The sequence below is a fragment of the Aquarana catesbeiana genome, linkage group LG03 (genome assembly GCF_042186555.1).
Source record: "Aquarana catesbeiana isolate 2022-GZ linkage group LG03, ASM4218655v1, whole genome shotgun sequence".
Lineage (NCBI taxonomy): Eukaryota > Metazoa > Chordata > Amphibia > Anura > Ranidae > Aquarana > Aquarana catesbeiana.
Window position 1 is genome coordinate 556,100,496 of NC_133326.1, and position 12,790 is coordinate 556,113,285.

At 44.3% G+C, this 12,790-nt stretch overlaps 1 protein-coding gene across 17 annotated transcripts in view; it reads right to left on the reverse strand.

Annotated features, from left to right (window-relative positions):
* The window catches only part of PPFIBP1 (PPFIA binding protein 1), a 198,645-nt gene that overhangs the window by 130,398 nt on the left and 55,457 nt on the right, over positions 1-12,790 (reverse strand). The window contains exon 1 of one of the 17 annotated variants that reach the window (XM_073621705.1): positions 7,964-8,175. The exons of the other annotated variants lie outside the window; for them this stretch is intronic. The gene's annotated coding sequence lies outside the window, so the exon portion shown is untranslated. Of the gene's footprint in view, positions 1-7,963; positions 8,176-12,790 lie in introns of those variants that run through there. 17 annotated transcript variants of the gene reach the window in all.

Genomic DNA, 12,790 nt, shown 5'->3' on the forward strand with positions numbered 1-12,790 from the left:
CGCAGTCACGGGAGGAAAAAAAAAAAAAAAAAATAAATAAATCGCAGATCGCCGCTATTACTAGTAAAAAAAAAAAAAAATTTTTTTTTTTAAAATGCCATAAATCTATCCCGTATTTTGTAGATGCTATAACTTTTGCACAAACCAATCAATATACGCTTATTGCGTTTTTTTTTACCAAACATATGTAGAAGAATACGTATCGGCCGAAACTGAGGAAAAAATTGTTTTTTTTAAAAAAAAAATTGGGATATTTATTATAGCAAAAAGTAAAAAATATTGTGTTTTTTTCAAAATTGTCACTCTTCTTTTGTTTATAGCGCAAAAAATAAAAACCGCAGAGGTGATCAAATACCACCAAAAGAAAGCTCTATTTGTGGGGAAAAAAGGACGTCAATTTTGTTTGGGTACAACGTCGCACAACTGCGCAATTGTCGTTTAAAGTGTGACAGCGCTGAAAACTAAAAATTGGTCTGGGAAGGAAGGGGGTGAAAATGCCCTGTATTGAAGCCAATATATATCAAAGAGCAGGATAGCCAATATCAAGGCATAAAATCATGAATAACTTGATGATGAACAATTAAACAATTAAAATAAATACATGACATCATGCTCTAATAACAAAAGGAAAGCAAATAATATCCCACTGCACATTCATTCTGAGTGGGGAGTGGGACTGTAACTCATAGATCCAAAACGTTTCGACTCTAGAGAGACCCCTAGTGGTAGCCCCCCTCCAGGGGGGAATGAATCAATAACTAAAAACGCAGTGCCTCTAGGATCTCGATTGTGAAAATAACGGTAGTTTCCAGGGACAGTGTGTTTGATGCTTCCACTTTTAATCTTAGTAATATGTTCAGCAACCCTAGTAGCAAACTAACGTATGGTGCGACCAACGTACTGTTTGCCGCAGGGGCTGGTCAACAAATAGACAATATTAGTGGTAGCACACGTGCAAAAATGTTTAATGGGATATGTGCGTTTAGTAATAGTGGATGTGAACTGTTTAGTTGTACGTCTTCCACAAGTATTAAACTGACAGACTGTGCATTTCTTACATGGGTAATACCCAATCAGGTTATGAAAGAAAGATGCTCGAACGGGCGGGTTAACAACATTAGGGGCGATCTTGCTCCTTAAAGAGGGAGCTCCTCTGTAGATCACCTTCGCTTTTTCAGGTAATAATGTACCTAGAATCCGAACTCCAATGACGGTCAACAATAGATTTAATCTGCTTGTGTTGTACAGAAAATTAAGTTAGCAATGACCATTTGAAGGATTCATCAGAATCTTGCCTGGGTTTATCAGCCAGCAAAGATGCTGGCTCAACTTGTAAAACGTTATGAAAATCGAGATCTACTTCACCTTGATCATAACCCTTATCTAAGAACCTCGGTCATGGCTTGCATTTTAAAACGTACCTAGATCAGTACAGTTCCTATGTAAACGCAGAAACGGACTTCTTGGAACTGAACGTAGCCATGATTTATGATGGCAGCTGTCAGTGGGAATAAATCCATTACGATCAGTCGGTTTGAAGTAAGTGCTAAACTTAAACTGACGTGCACAGAGTCCTATTTCTAGATCCAAAGAATTAATTTTACTATGACTGGATTCATAAGACAAAATAATTCCTCTGTCATTCATGTTGAGAACTGAAAAGAAGAGAGCCGATGATGCAGTGCAGGGGTGCCATCCCATAGGAGGATGTGGTATTTCCATCCACTCTGCTATTGATATTGTCCATCTTATTTTTATTATGATATTTAAGATGTAAACGTATGAGGTATGTTATTTTCGTTTAATGATGATAGAGCACACATTATATATATATATATATATATATATATATATATATATATATATATATATATATATATATACACATACATATACACATACACACACACACACACACACACACACATATAGATAGAGATCTTTATGCGGCTCCAATTTGATCTGGCATCATTCCTTCCTTTATTATTGATCAGTCTGAAGTAATTTCTGATCCGGTCATTAGCACAGTTTGACTTCCGTTATCCCCAGTTGTTGACAGTGTGTCATCAAGACGATTGAATGTGGCCCATGTGACATCAACGTGCGGACTGTGTGGCTTCCGTTCATGTGCTGGATTTGGGTCTCCTACACTATCCTATAGCGAGGCTTGATCCTCACTCACTTCCTAATGTGGATAGCGGGGATGTGACGTCGGACGTCCGTGGCTCAGAGCGAGGTTTGGCTCTGTACGTCCTCCTTGTTTCGCACATAGGAGATTGCGCGTGATGTCTGATGGCGTACATACCACAGTGAGGCGTGGATCACACGCTTTTTCTTCCAATGGGTATAAGGACATTATGATTCACTAGTACTAGCTATTTTCTTGGCATACTCTTTCGGATCATACATATTATATTTAGCCTTCTCATTTAGGCTTCATATACAATGTTTATTACATTTCACAGAACAGAAGTGACGCATTTTCAAGCAGGAACTTCCGGTCGGTACGTGAGTCAATTTGGGGCCACATAGTCTATACAAGCGCAGAGTTGGTGGCAGGGACACATACCCCAGATGACGTCTAAGTAGACGAAACACGTCAGGTCAAGTCCTGCCAACATCATTGCGTCATTCCATGTCTCTGTAAGAGCCTTTTATCTACATTTGAAATGTGATTCCTGTTTACCCTCTTTATTAAAATCAATTTTTTAAACAATATCACACTATGTGGAACCTCTCTTTAATTTTTGGCTTCATCGTGTGAGTACATGGATATCCTTTGGTCCTCCTTCCCTCCATATGAACTTCATCTGTATGTTTTACTGTGAACTTGCTGATAAACAGCACCGTTTAAACCCAAAATTGTGATCGTGGTGGCCTGGATCTGTGATTGTTTCCACTTTAAACAGTGAATATCACCACAAGCCTGCATGACTTAAGAGGTATATGCCCCTTTAAGTCCATTGTTTTAGGTAAGCCTTCACACAGTTGGTGGTGGTTCCTCTTGCAAGATCTCCTTTCTGTCATGTTTTCACTGTTCCCATTAATGCCTCTGTGATGTCAACGTACTGACAGCGTCTATTGACACCAGGACTTTGACTCAACCCTTCCCCTCCTTTTTGTACACTTTTTTCACATTTGTGGACCTTATTTATTCATTCATTTTTTGTTTTTATATCTCACTTCTGTTTTCACACTTATATTGTGTTATATTTGGTCATGTATACATTATCATTATTTTTCAACTGTATATGTAAGTGCTGCATTTTCTTTTTGGGTTACTTTTTGCTATTTGTCTTTGGCTGTGCTGGCTGCTTTATATACTTTATTTTAGAGGAACAGTGCGGTATACCTTTTGATATAGACTCCTGCTTTTTGACCTACCATCAGATCTGTTTTTTTTCCCATATTAAGCACATTCATTGTAAGTAATGTGGTGTAACACTTCCAGCAATTTATTATCTCCAATACAGATCACAGTACTCCCCCTGACCATGCCTTCATCTGCTCTTCTTGGACACTGCCATCTTTGCTCAGGCATCATCCAGGGTCACCATCTACTTCCTGGACTGAGATGTCGGCTCAGATGACACAATCATTAAAAAAAATCCTGGTAACTGTGCAGATCTGGATTGTGTTCACAAATGTCTGACACAGATCAGCCCCTGCTGCAGCCTCTCACCTTGTGCCTTGATACAAAGTTACCACATAGCAGTCTGATCACTGAAGGAGAGGAGACTGAGGAAATTATGTCATTAGTCTGCTGCAGGCAGGAGGAAGCATCTCAGCCTAGGCAAAGGCACTGGATTGGAGTTTAACCTCATGCCGACCAGCCGCCGCAGTTCTACTGCGGCAACATGGCTCGGCTGCGCGAATCGCTCTCATGTTACACCGGTAACAGAGACGGCCATCAGGGGGCGTGTGCGCGCCCCCTGCTCGCCGGTCACGATCACCACCGGGCTCCCACGAACGCTTGGGGCACACCGAGAACCGGGATCTGTGTGCATAAACACAGTTTCCGGTTCTCTGAGGGGTACAGAGTAGGAACAGACAATCTGTCATCTCCCCTACACAGTCCCCTCCTCCCTTCAGTTAGAACACGTACTAGGACACACTTAACCCCTTCACTGCACCCTAGTGGTTAACCCCTTCACTGCCAGTGACATTTTTACAGTAATCAATGCAATTTTATAGCATCGATCGCTGTAAAATGCCAGTGGTCCCAAAAACGTGTCAAAAATTGTCCGACGTGTCCGCCATAATGTCGCAGTCCCGATAAAAATCGCAGATCGCCGCCATTACTAGTAAAAAAAAAAAAAAAAAAAATTAATAAAAAAGCCATAAAACTATCCCCTATTTTGTAGACGCTATAAATTTTGCACAAACCAATCAATATACGCTGATTGCGATTTTTTATACTAAAAAGAATACGTATCGGCCTAAATTGAGGAAAAAAATTTTTTTTATATATTTTTTTGGGGATATTTATTATAGCAAAAAGTAAAAAATATTGATTTTTTTTCAAAATTGATGTTTTTTGTTTATAGCGCAAAAAAAAAACAAACAAAAAAAAAAAAAAAAAAACGCAGAGGCAATCAAATACCACCAAAAGAAAGCTCTATTTGTGGGGAAAAAAAAAGGGACGTGAATTTTGTTTGGGTGCAACGTCGCATGACGTGCAATTTTAAAGCGACGCAGTGCCGAATCGCAAAAAGTGCTCTGGTCAGGAAGGGGGTAAAATCTTCTGGGGCTGAAGTGGTTAAGGGTGGCTTTTACATGATAAAAGGTGAAGCTTTTCCGAAAGAGATGTATATTGTGACACATAAAGAATTTATGAAGACTTGCCAAGTCCTAAGACCACCCCCTTCATGTTATTGTACTATATTTATTTCATGTGCAGTGCATTCATTTTAAATGGGTCAACACAACAAAAACCTCTTTGCACTGCAAACCTGGAGCATCTGCAAAATGCTTTAAAGGTACCATTCAATAGGAATGACATCAAAACACTATAGCAATTATTATCACTGATTACGAAGTCTCTTTGTAATGTGCAGTAAAATGCACATTCTCCCTCATATTACTGCATCAAAATCATATGATCCAACCTGAAGGATTGAAAAAGGGCTGGCTGGTACCTGCAAAGGTTCATGAAAAGCCGACCGGCAGGAAATCCCAAAACTTGGTGTCCAATATAATCCAACCTATAGATCCTTCTATACATGGCGTGACGATCAGCGTTTATAACCGGCGCTCTCTGTATAGTCCCCAAGTCTACACCTTTGTACCTGACCCCATGGCTGCAGACTCGCCCAAACAGCAACTGAAAAGAACAAATCTCTGCAGGAAAGTTTGACATAAAACTTTGACAGGGCCGACGTTGAAGCAGAGAGTGCCATGACCTCCTCTGCCATATGGAGACAATCTGCTCCCCTCTGCCAGGCGGCCAGCGGGCAAAGCTGCGTGGGAGAAGACAGACGCTGCTCCGCACCCAACATACAATTTTCTAAATGACAGAGTCGCACTGACAAACTGGCTTTAAAAGGGAAATGGCAGTGTTTTTCCAGTGAGCGCACAATAGTGAGATATTAGGATTACCAGCTTTAATATGAAAATACTATTCTTGCAGCAGGTCTCCCCACTGCAAGGGTTAGGTGCTGATTTTTGTGCAGGGTACTACTAAAAAGCACTTTTACTTCCCTTATCCACCCCTACCCCAGCAGCCGTGGCTCACCTCTGACATTCGAGTTCCAGGTGGGCCCCCTGCATCCCCACTTAAAAAGCAGGACTTTACAGCTGTCAGCCCCAGCAAGAATGCTGAAGGGAACTGGTCACAATGGGCAATCCCTGTGTAAGGCGACAACTGGGCTCCGTTTCCACTTGTGCAACTGGTCATGCGACTTGGGACGGCAAAGTCGCATGACAAGTCATACCCCATTATTTCTAATGAGTACCGTTCACATCTGTGGGACTTCAAAGTAGTCTCTGCACTACTTTGCTCCAACTTTGATGCAACTTGAGGTCCACAGACCTCAAGAATACACAGGCATTGCTTCAAGTTGTATCAAAATCGCGGCAAAAACATGTGGCAAAATCACACGACTTTCAGGCCGCAATAGTGGAAACCTAGGCTTACTGTAGTAGTCAGCGCTACTACAGTGATAGCGATGATTTACCTGGTCCTGTGCCAAATGTCTTCTCCTGTACACACTGGCCACAGGGAGTCACTTGATCACCACTCTCGCCATTCACAGAACTTTTTTTTTTTAAAGAAATACAAGGCGCTCTCTGATGGAGAGAGGAGGGGTGACGACGCCATAATCCCTAACTCGCCAATCAGAGTATGACTTGTATTCATTGAAAAAACAAAACAAAAAAACACAAAAAGGAGTTCTGTGAATGGCGGCAGTGCCCAGCAAGTGACCGACTCCCTGTGGTCAGTTTTCAGAGGATAAGCTACCATGCACTGGACCCAGAAAATCGCAGCCATCACTGTAGTATTGATGACTAATACAGTGACTGTCAGCCTCCCCAGCAGCCCCCCAGGTATACGATATGCATACTTACATGGTCCAAGCTGGAGGAATGCAAGTGTGCAATAAAGATTATTCCTTGAGTTCAGCTTTCAGTTTAAATCAGCTAAATATATTCCAGGTGCCTCAAAAAAAAAAAAAAAAAAAGAAAAAAAAAGTGCAAAGTCTTAGGGTTGGTGCTGGTACAGGGCAAAGGAAGCTTTTAGGGTGGACATACTCTTGTTGAGGACGGAGGTCCGTGACCATTTCCTTTAGAAAGCAGTCAGACTGAGCAGAAAGGCTGCAAACAAGGATGCATGTGGAAGCAGTGGTCTCTCTGCTAAAGTCCAGCATGCCCTCTACAGAGAAAGAGCTAGACATCTCCAGCACAGTGGCTAAGTGGTTAGCGCCTCCACCTAGCAGCACTAGGGTCGTTTGGTTCAAATCCCAACCACGGAACTACCTGCCTGGAGTTTGCATGATCTCCATGTGCCGGCGTGGGTTTCCTCCCACACTCCAAAGACATGCTGGTAGGTAAATTGGCCCTAGTATGTGTATGTATGAATGTGAGTTAGAGACCTTAGAATGTAAGCTCCTTGAGGGCAGGGACTGATGTGAATCTACATTATATAAGTAATACATAAATCTCCAAACAGTAGGGAGATCATGAGCTTTGCTGACCACCAACTATTACTAAGCCCAGGACCCTGCATTCACTATATCTGGTCTCCCACAGTACACAGAACATGGAAATGCAATTATTTTAGTAAATACAAATATGCTAAATACCTCATCAGCAGTATAGTGACTTCAGTGTCTGGCTGAGCACTGGTTAAAGCTTGTAGGAGGAGTTTTCTGACTGTCCTGCGAGACTGCAAGACCCATGACCCCCTGTCTGGACAGTGTTGATTGGCCCTGTGCTAATTACATCCACTCTCCCAAGAAGAAAAAAAAAAGGAAAAAAACTCTCCAGCAGTACAAACCAAACTGAGCATGTGCAGCCTGACTCCATAGACTGTGTTATCAGGAAATTATCAGGGGACAATGGAAGAAGGGGATGATCAGAGAAGACAGGATAAAACAGCCTTTTTTACACAATGCAGAGGTTTAACCCCTTAAGTTCCACAGCGAGTATACAGACTGATTTTACTGTTGTGGGTTTAGTAAGACTTCTGGCAAATTAAAAAGGCATTTTTTATTGAACAGATATAACAAAACACTTTCAATGGGATATTTAACAGACCAAAATATGAGAAGTTCACCGTTAGGGTTTACATCCATTTTAAGTACATAACAAACGTTATTACTGAAGCCTCGTTACTAAACAAAAAAACAGATTCAACACAAGCTGAAGCCAAGTGACTGAAAGAATCACACCATGCACAATCTGTCACCAGCGGCCCTCCTACCACAAACTGGCCGATCGGTAGGGAAGGCACTCACGCACTTACCGTATCCTAAGCTCCCATAGAAGGGCTGCGATGCCAACACATCGATTACATTGTATGGATGGCACATAGGAACAGGGAGGCACTCGGAGAAGCGTGGATGGCCAGAGGCTGAGCAGTTATCACCCCCTCCTAATGACTGAGTCGGCGAGGAAGGGTAACCCTTCGGAGCGGTCGGAATTACAGACACGATCTCCCTGCGCAGCGATACAACTGGCGAGGGAGGGAAACAAAGTAGCGATTATACGGGCAGCTAAATAACACAGCAGCAGAGGAAGTGAGGCTAAATTTGGATGCGTGAGACACTTTGTAATTTGAAAGACGTACAGCGACAATGCTGAAAAAAGGCTGCGCAGGGTCCTCCAAGGGGCAAGGCAATCTATTTCCACAAAGCAAAGAATTTAAAGATCATCGTGGTTTAGCTTGAATGAGATCTAAGCCCTAACTGCATGACGTTTAGATTGCTCTGTGGACATTGTATTAGAAACAAAAAAAAAAAAGGTTTACATTTTTTGCCCCCACATCTCAGTGCTGCTGATCTCCTTCAGCCACTTCTCTATAGGCACACCACTCCCACTAGCTGCACATCATTGCTCTGGACTGGCTTCCTGATAGTGACAGCCGTGGACCATGTCTGCAGAATGGGCGACAGCACAGCACTGGTAGTCTCCACCAGGGGGTATATGTGTTAGGGTGACAACACAGGAGAACAATTGGGAGATAGGGACAGAGTATTGTCACCCTATAAACAGAAAGTGCTTGAACAAGGTCTCTCATGGCAGGATCGCCTGGGATTTTTTTTTTTTTTTTAAATGCAAAATAAAAACAACTTTTGAAATTACATTATGTGGAAGCTTATGGACTTTGGTGACTGGATTTACCGTAAAGTAATTTTAGATGTACCTATTCCATTTTACATGTTTGCAGTAACATAATTAGACATAGATGCCGACTGTCTCACATTTACCAGAACAATCCTGCAGCTTGGACCTCAGTACCAATGATGTTGCGCATGCGCATCTCAGTTTACAGCGCCGAAGACAGCAAGCAGGTGGGTAGAGGCATTTTATTGCAGAAGAGACAGTGCATGTCACTTCACAATAAAAGCCTGCCTGCTCGCTGCTTATTATTGTGGAACTTCAGTTCCGCTTTGAGGGCTGGTTCACACCACAAAAACGCATTCCAGATCCGTTTTTGCATGGGTGTTTGTTTTTAATGCATTGATTCCCACTTTTCTGCTGACTGGGCATTACCAGAGTAGTAGCATGCTAATGAAATTATGACTCATGTTGTTCTCACCTCCTGTCAGCAAGCTCCCACTGAAGACTGACAGCGCTGTAAAATGAAATATAGCCAGACTTGCTGACCGTGCCGTCCATCTGCCTGGCTCCTGTGTATGCCATTACAAGAAGCCAATAGAGGCAAGATTTCAGTACCAGCTGCATTTAAAAGCAAAATCAAGTCGGACCAGTTAAGACGGCTCTCATTAGGGAAACTGATTTTTACATGTCATGCGACATGTGCTTTCAAAGTCGGAGTGATTGTTGCATCTGTGTGAACCGGGCCAGGCCCAGATACTACTGTTCACCTTCACCATCACAGATGCAAGCTCTTTTTCTGATTAAAACCCCCTCACACTCTCTCCCCGTATGCAGTACTCTGAGCTCAGTGTCAGAGCCCTCTTCTGTGATGCTCAGGGATTGGCAAGGTGTTCGTGAGCGGTCCTTGCAGGGTCCGTGGCCGCCCATTCTGTGTTGGGCAGCAGGGAGTTGGTCAGAGGAGCAGGACAGATGAATATGCTGTCTGACAGTCACAGCATCCACTGATCCACTTCCCAATGCCACTGGTTTGTAGGACCGCCGAGAGCCTATAAACCAACCAGGTGCTTGCACCGCCCTTCAGAGGAGGAGAACGGAACGTCCTCCTCTCAACCTGCCCGTGCCCAGTCTCAGTGCCCCGGCCCCCAGCCTCCCCATGAGTCGTGTATGTGCCCTATTCCTATAGCTCTACTAGAAGAATCGGAGTAATAATGTAAAGGGGGGATCTATGAGGACCCAGATCTAAAAGGGGGGGGGGGGGATCTATGAGGACCCTGATCTAAAAAGGGGGGGGGGATCTATGAGGACCCTGATCTAAAAAGGGGGGGGGGGATCTATGAGGACCCTGATCTAAAAAGGGGGGGGGGATCTATGAGGACCCTGATCTAAAAAGGGGGGGGGGGGATCTATGAGGACCCTGATCTAAAAAGGGGGGGGGGGATCTATGAGGACCCTGATCTAAAAAGGGGGGGGGGATCTATGAGGACCCTGATCTAAAAAGGGGGGGGGGATCTATGAGGACCCTGATCTAAAAAGGGGGGGGATCTATGAGGACCCTGATCTAAAAAGGGGGGGGGGGATCTATGAGGACCCTGATCTAAAAAGGGGGGGGGGGATCTATGAGGACCCTGATCTAAAAAGGGGGGGGGGGAAATCTATGAGGACCCTGATCTAAAAGGGGGAGGGGGAAATCTATGAGGACCCTGATCTAAAAGGGGGGGGAATCTATGAGGACCCTGATCTAAAAGGGGGGGGGGGGACGGGGATCGGTCATACAGGGCAGGTGGGATGGGCGCGTGACGTCTACACGGGGGAGGAGCCTAGCGTCAGCTCTGGCGGGGGTGCAGAGACAGCGCGTCCGAGGATGCCTCGTGGGGTGAGAGACCACGGAGACTCGGATCAAGACCAAGGGTACAGCCGCTCTCTGGTCTAGACCGCCTTGCCACCCGGCCCCCCCCCCAGCCCCCCCCCCACCCCGTAGCCGTGACAGCGAGAGGCTTCCCGCGGGACCCCTTGATTGGAGGAGCAGCGGCCGCAGGACGTGCTTGGAGGAGCTGGGGATATGATAGAAGACCGGGTTAAAAGATATGCTGGAGCTTAGACTCATTTCGTACAACGTGAAAGGGTTAAATTCGCCTAGTAAAAGACATAAAATGTTAAAGGAACTGGAACATCTGACCCTTGACACTAGAATAAGGCTTTTCTCCTCTAGGTTCCCCCAATGGTTCTATGGAGACTCTCCCGACAAGGGGTCGAGGGGAGTCGCTATTGGACTCTCAAAGGTCACGAATTTCTCCCTAAAAGAGAGATTGATAGACCCTGATGGCCGTTTTATTTTTCTAAAAAGGTAAACTGGGACCTAGGTTGATTACATTAGCAAACGTATATTGTCCCAATAGGAAGCCCACGTTTTTTTTGGGTCAGATACTGAAAAAGCTGTCAGAGTTTGGAGAAGGGGAAGTGGTCTTGGGAGGGGACTTAAACTTTTGCCTTGACCCGGAGCTAGACGGTACGTCCCGTGCCCAGGGGACAGGGAAGGTGTCACTTAGGGCCATCAGGCGCAAGCTATATCATAGTCATTTAATGGATGTCTGGAGACTGCAGCATCCTAAGGAGAGAGATTACACCTTCTTCTCCCCTGTGCATGGGACCTACTCCAGACTGGATTATTTTTTTGTAGACCATAGCTTGCTCGAATGGATCAAAGAAACAAAGATAGAAGTAACGACCCTGTCCGATCACTCGCCGATCTCGATGCGGATTAAAATACCAGAGGCGCAAGGGCGACTCTGCTCCTGGAAATTGAACGAGGACCTATTGAGGGATCCTGGAGTAGTGGAGAGATTACAGGACGAGGTAGATTTTTTCTTTAAAACAAATGACACGGGGGATGTGTCACCAGCCATATTATGGGATACACATAAAGCCTATATCAGGGGCATCTTGATGTCAATAGGTGCAGGTTTGAAAAGAAAGAAAAGAGAAGAAAGAGGAAAGTTGATAGAAGAAATTTTTTCCTTGGAACAAGCACACAAAAAAACATTGGGCCAGGACCTAGAAGGATATCACTTATTAGTCGCCAAGAGGGAGGAGCTAAGGGATATGATGGAGCAGGAGGCCAAGAGAGCTATAAATGCTATAACCAGGAATAAATATTTCTGGGCTAATAAGCCCAGTAAACACCTGGCCAGAATAATTAGGAAAAAGAGAAGTAGAAATTATGTAGAGAAAGTACTCAGCAAAGGAGGGGAAGAGAAAGTGACCAGCAATGCCATAGCAGAAGAATTTGAAAAGTTTTACGGGGATCTTTATTCGATAGGGCAACAAGGGCCAGGAGATACTGTTAGATCAGACAGGGGTAAGGAATTTTTGAAGGAGGCAGGACTAGGGGGCATGTCAGTTGAGGACAGGGACCTACTGGACAAGCCCTTTGAAGAAGAGGAAATACTAGCAGCCTTAAGGGATACTCCGAAGGGGAAAAGTCCGGGCCCGGACGGCTTCACTTCTATCTATCTAGAAAAAATGAAACATATTCTGGTCCCGAGGCTATGCCGATTCTGGAATGATCTCGGTATCGGATGCGGAATGTCAGCTGAAGCTTTAACCGCCACAATCACCCTAATTCGGAAGGAAGAAAAAGACGCCAGGCTGTGCTCAAGTTATAGACCTATCTCCCTGCTGAATGCAGACGTTAAGCTATATGCAAAAGTTCTGGCGAACAGACTGAAAGAGAAAATGACAGCACTAGTGCACCCAGATCAGGCGGGTTTTGTTAATGGGAGACAGTGTAGGGACAACGGGGTTCGGGCGGTGTTATTATCAGAAGTTTGTAAACATGGTGGGCCCCCAGCTCTATTTCTGTCAATTGATGCTGAAAAAGCATTTGACAGGGTAGACTGGGGGTTTATGATGAACACTTTAGAAGCCCTGGGGTTCGGTCAGAGGTTTATCTCCTGGGTCAAGGTCCTTTATAGTAGCCCGGCAGGGATGGTGAGAGTTAATGGGGCGATAT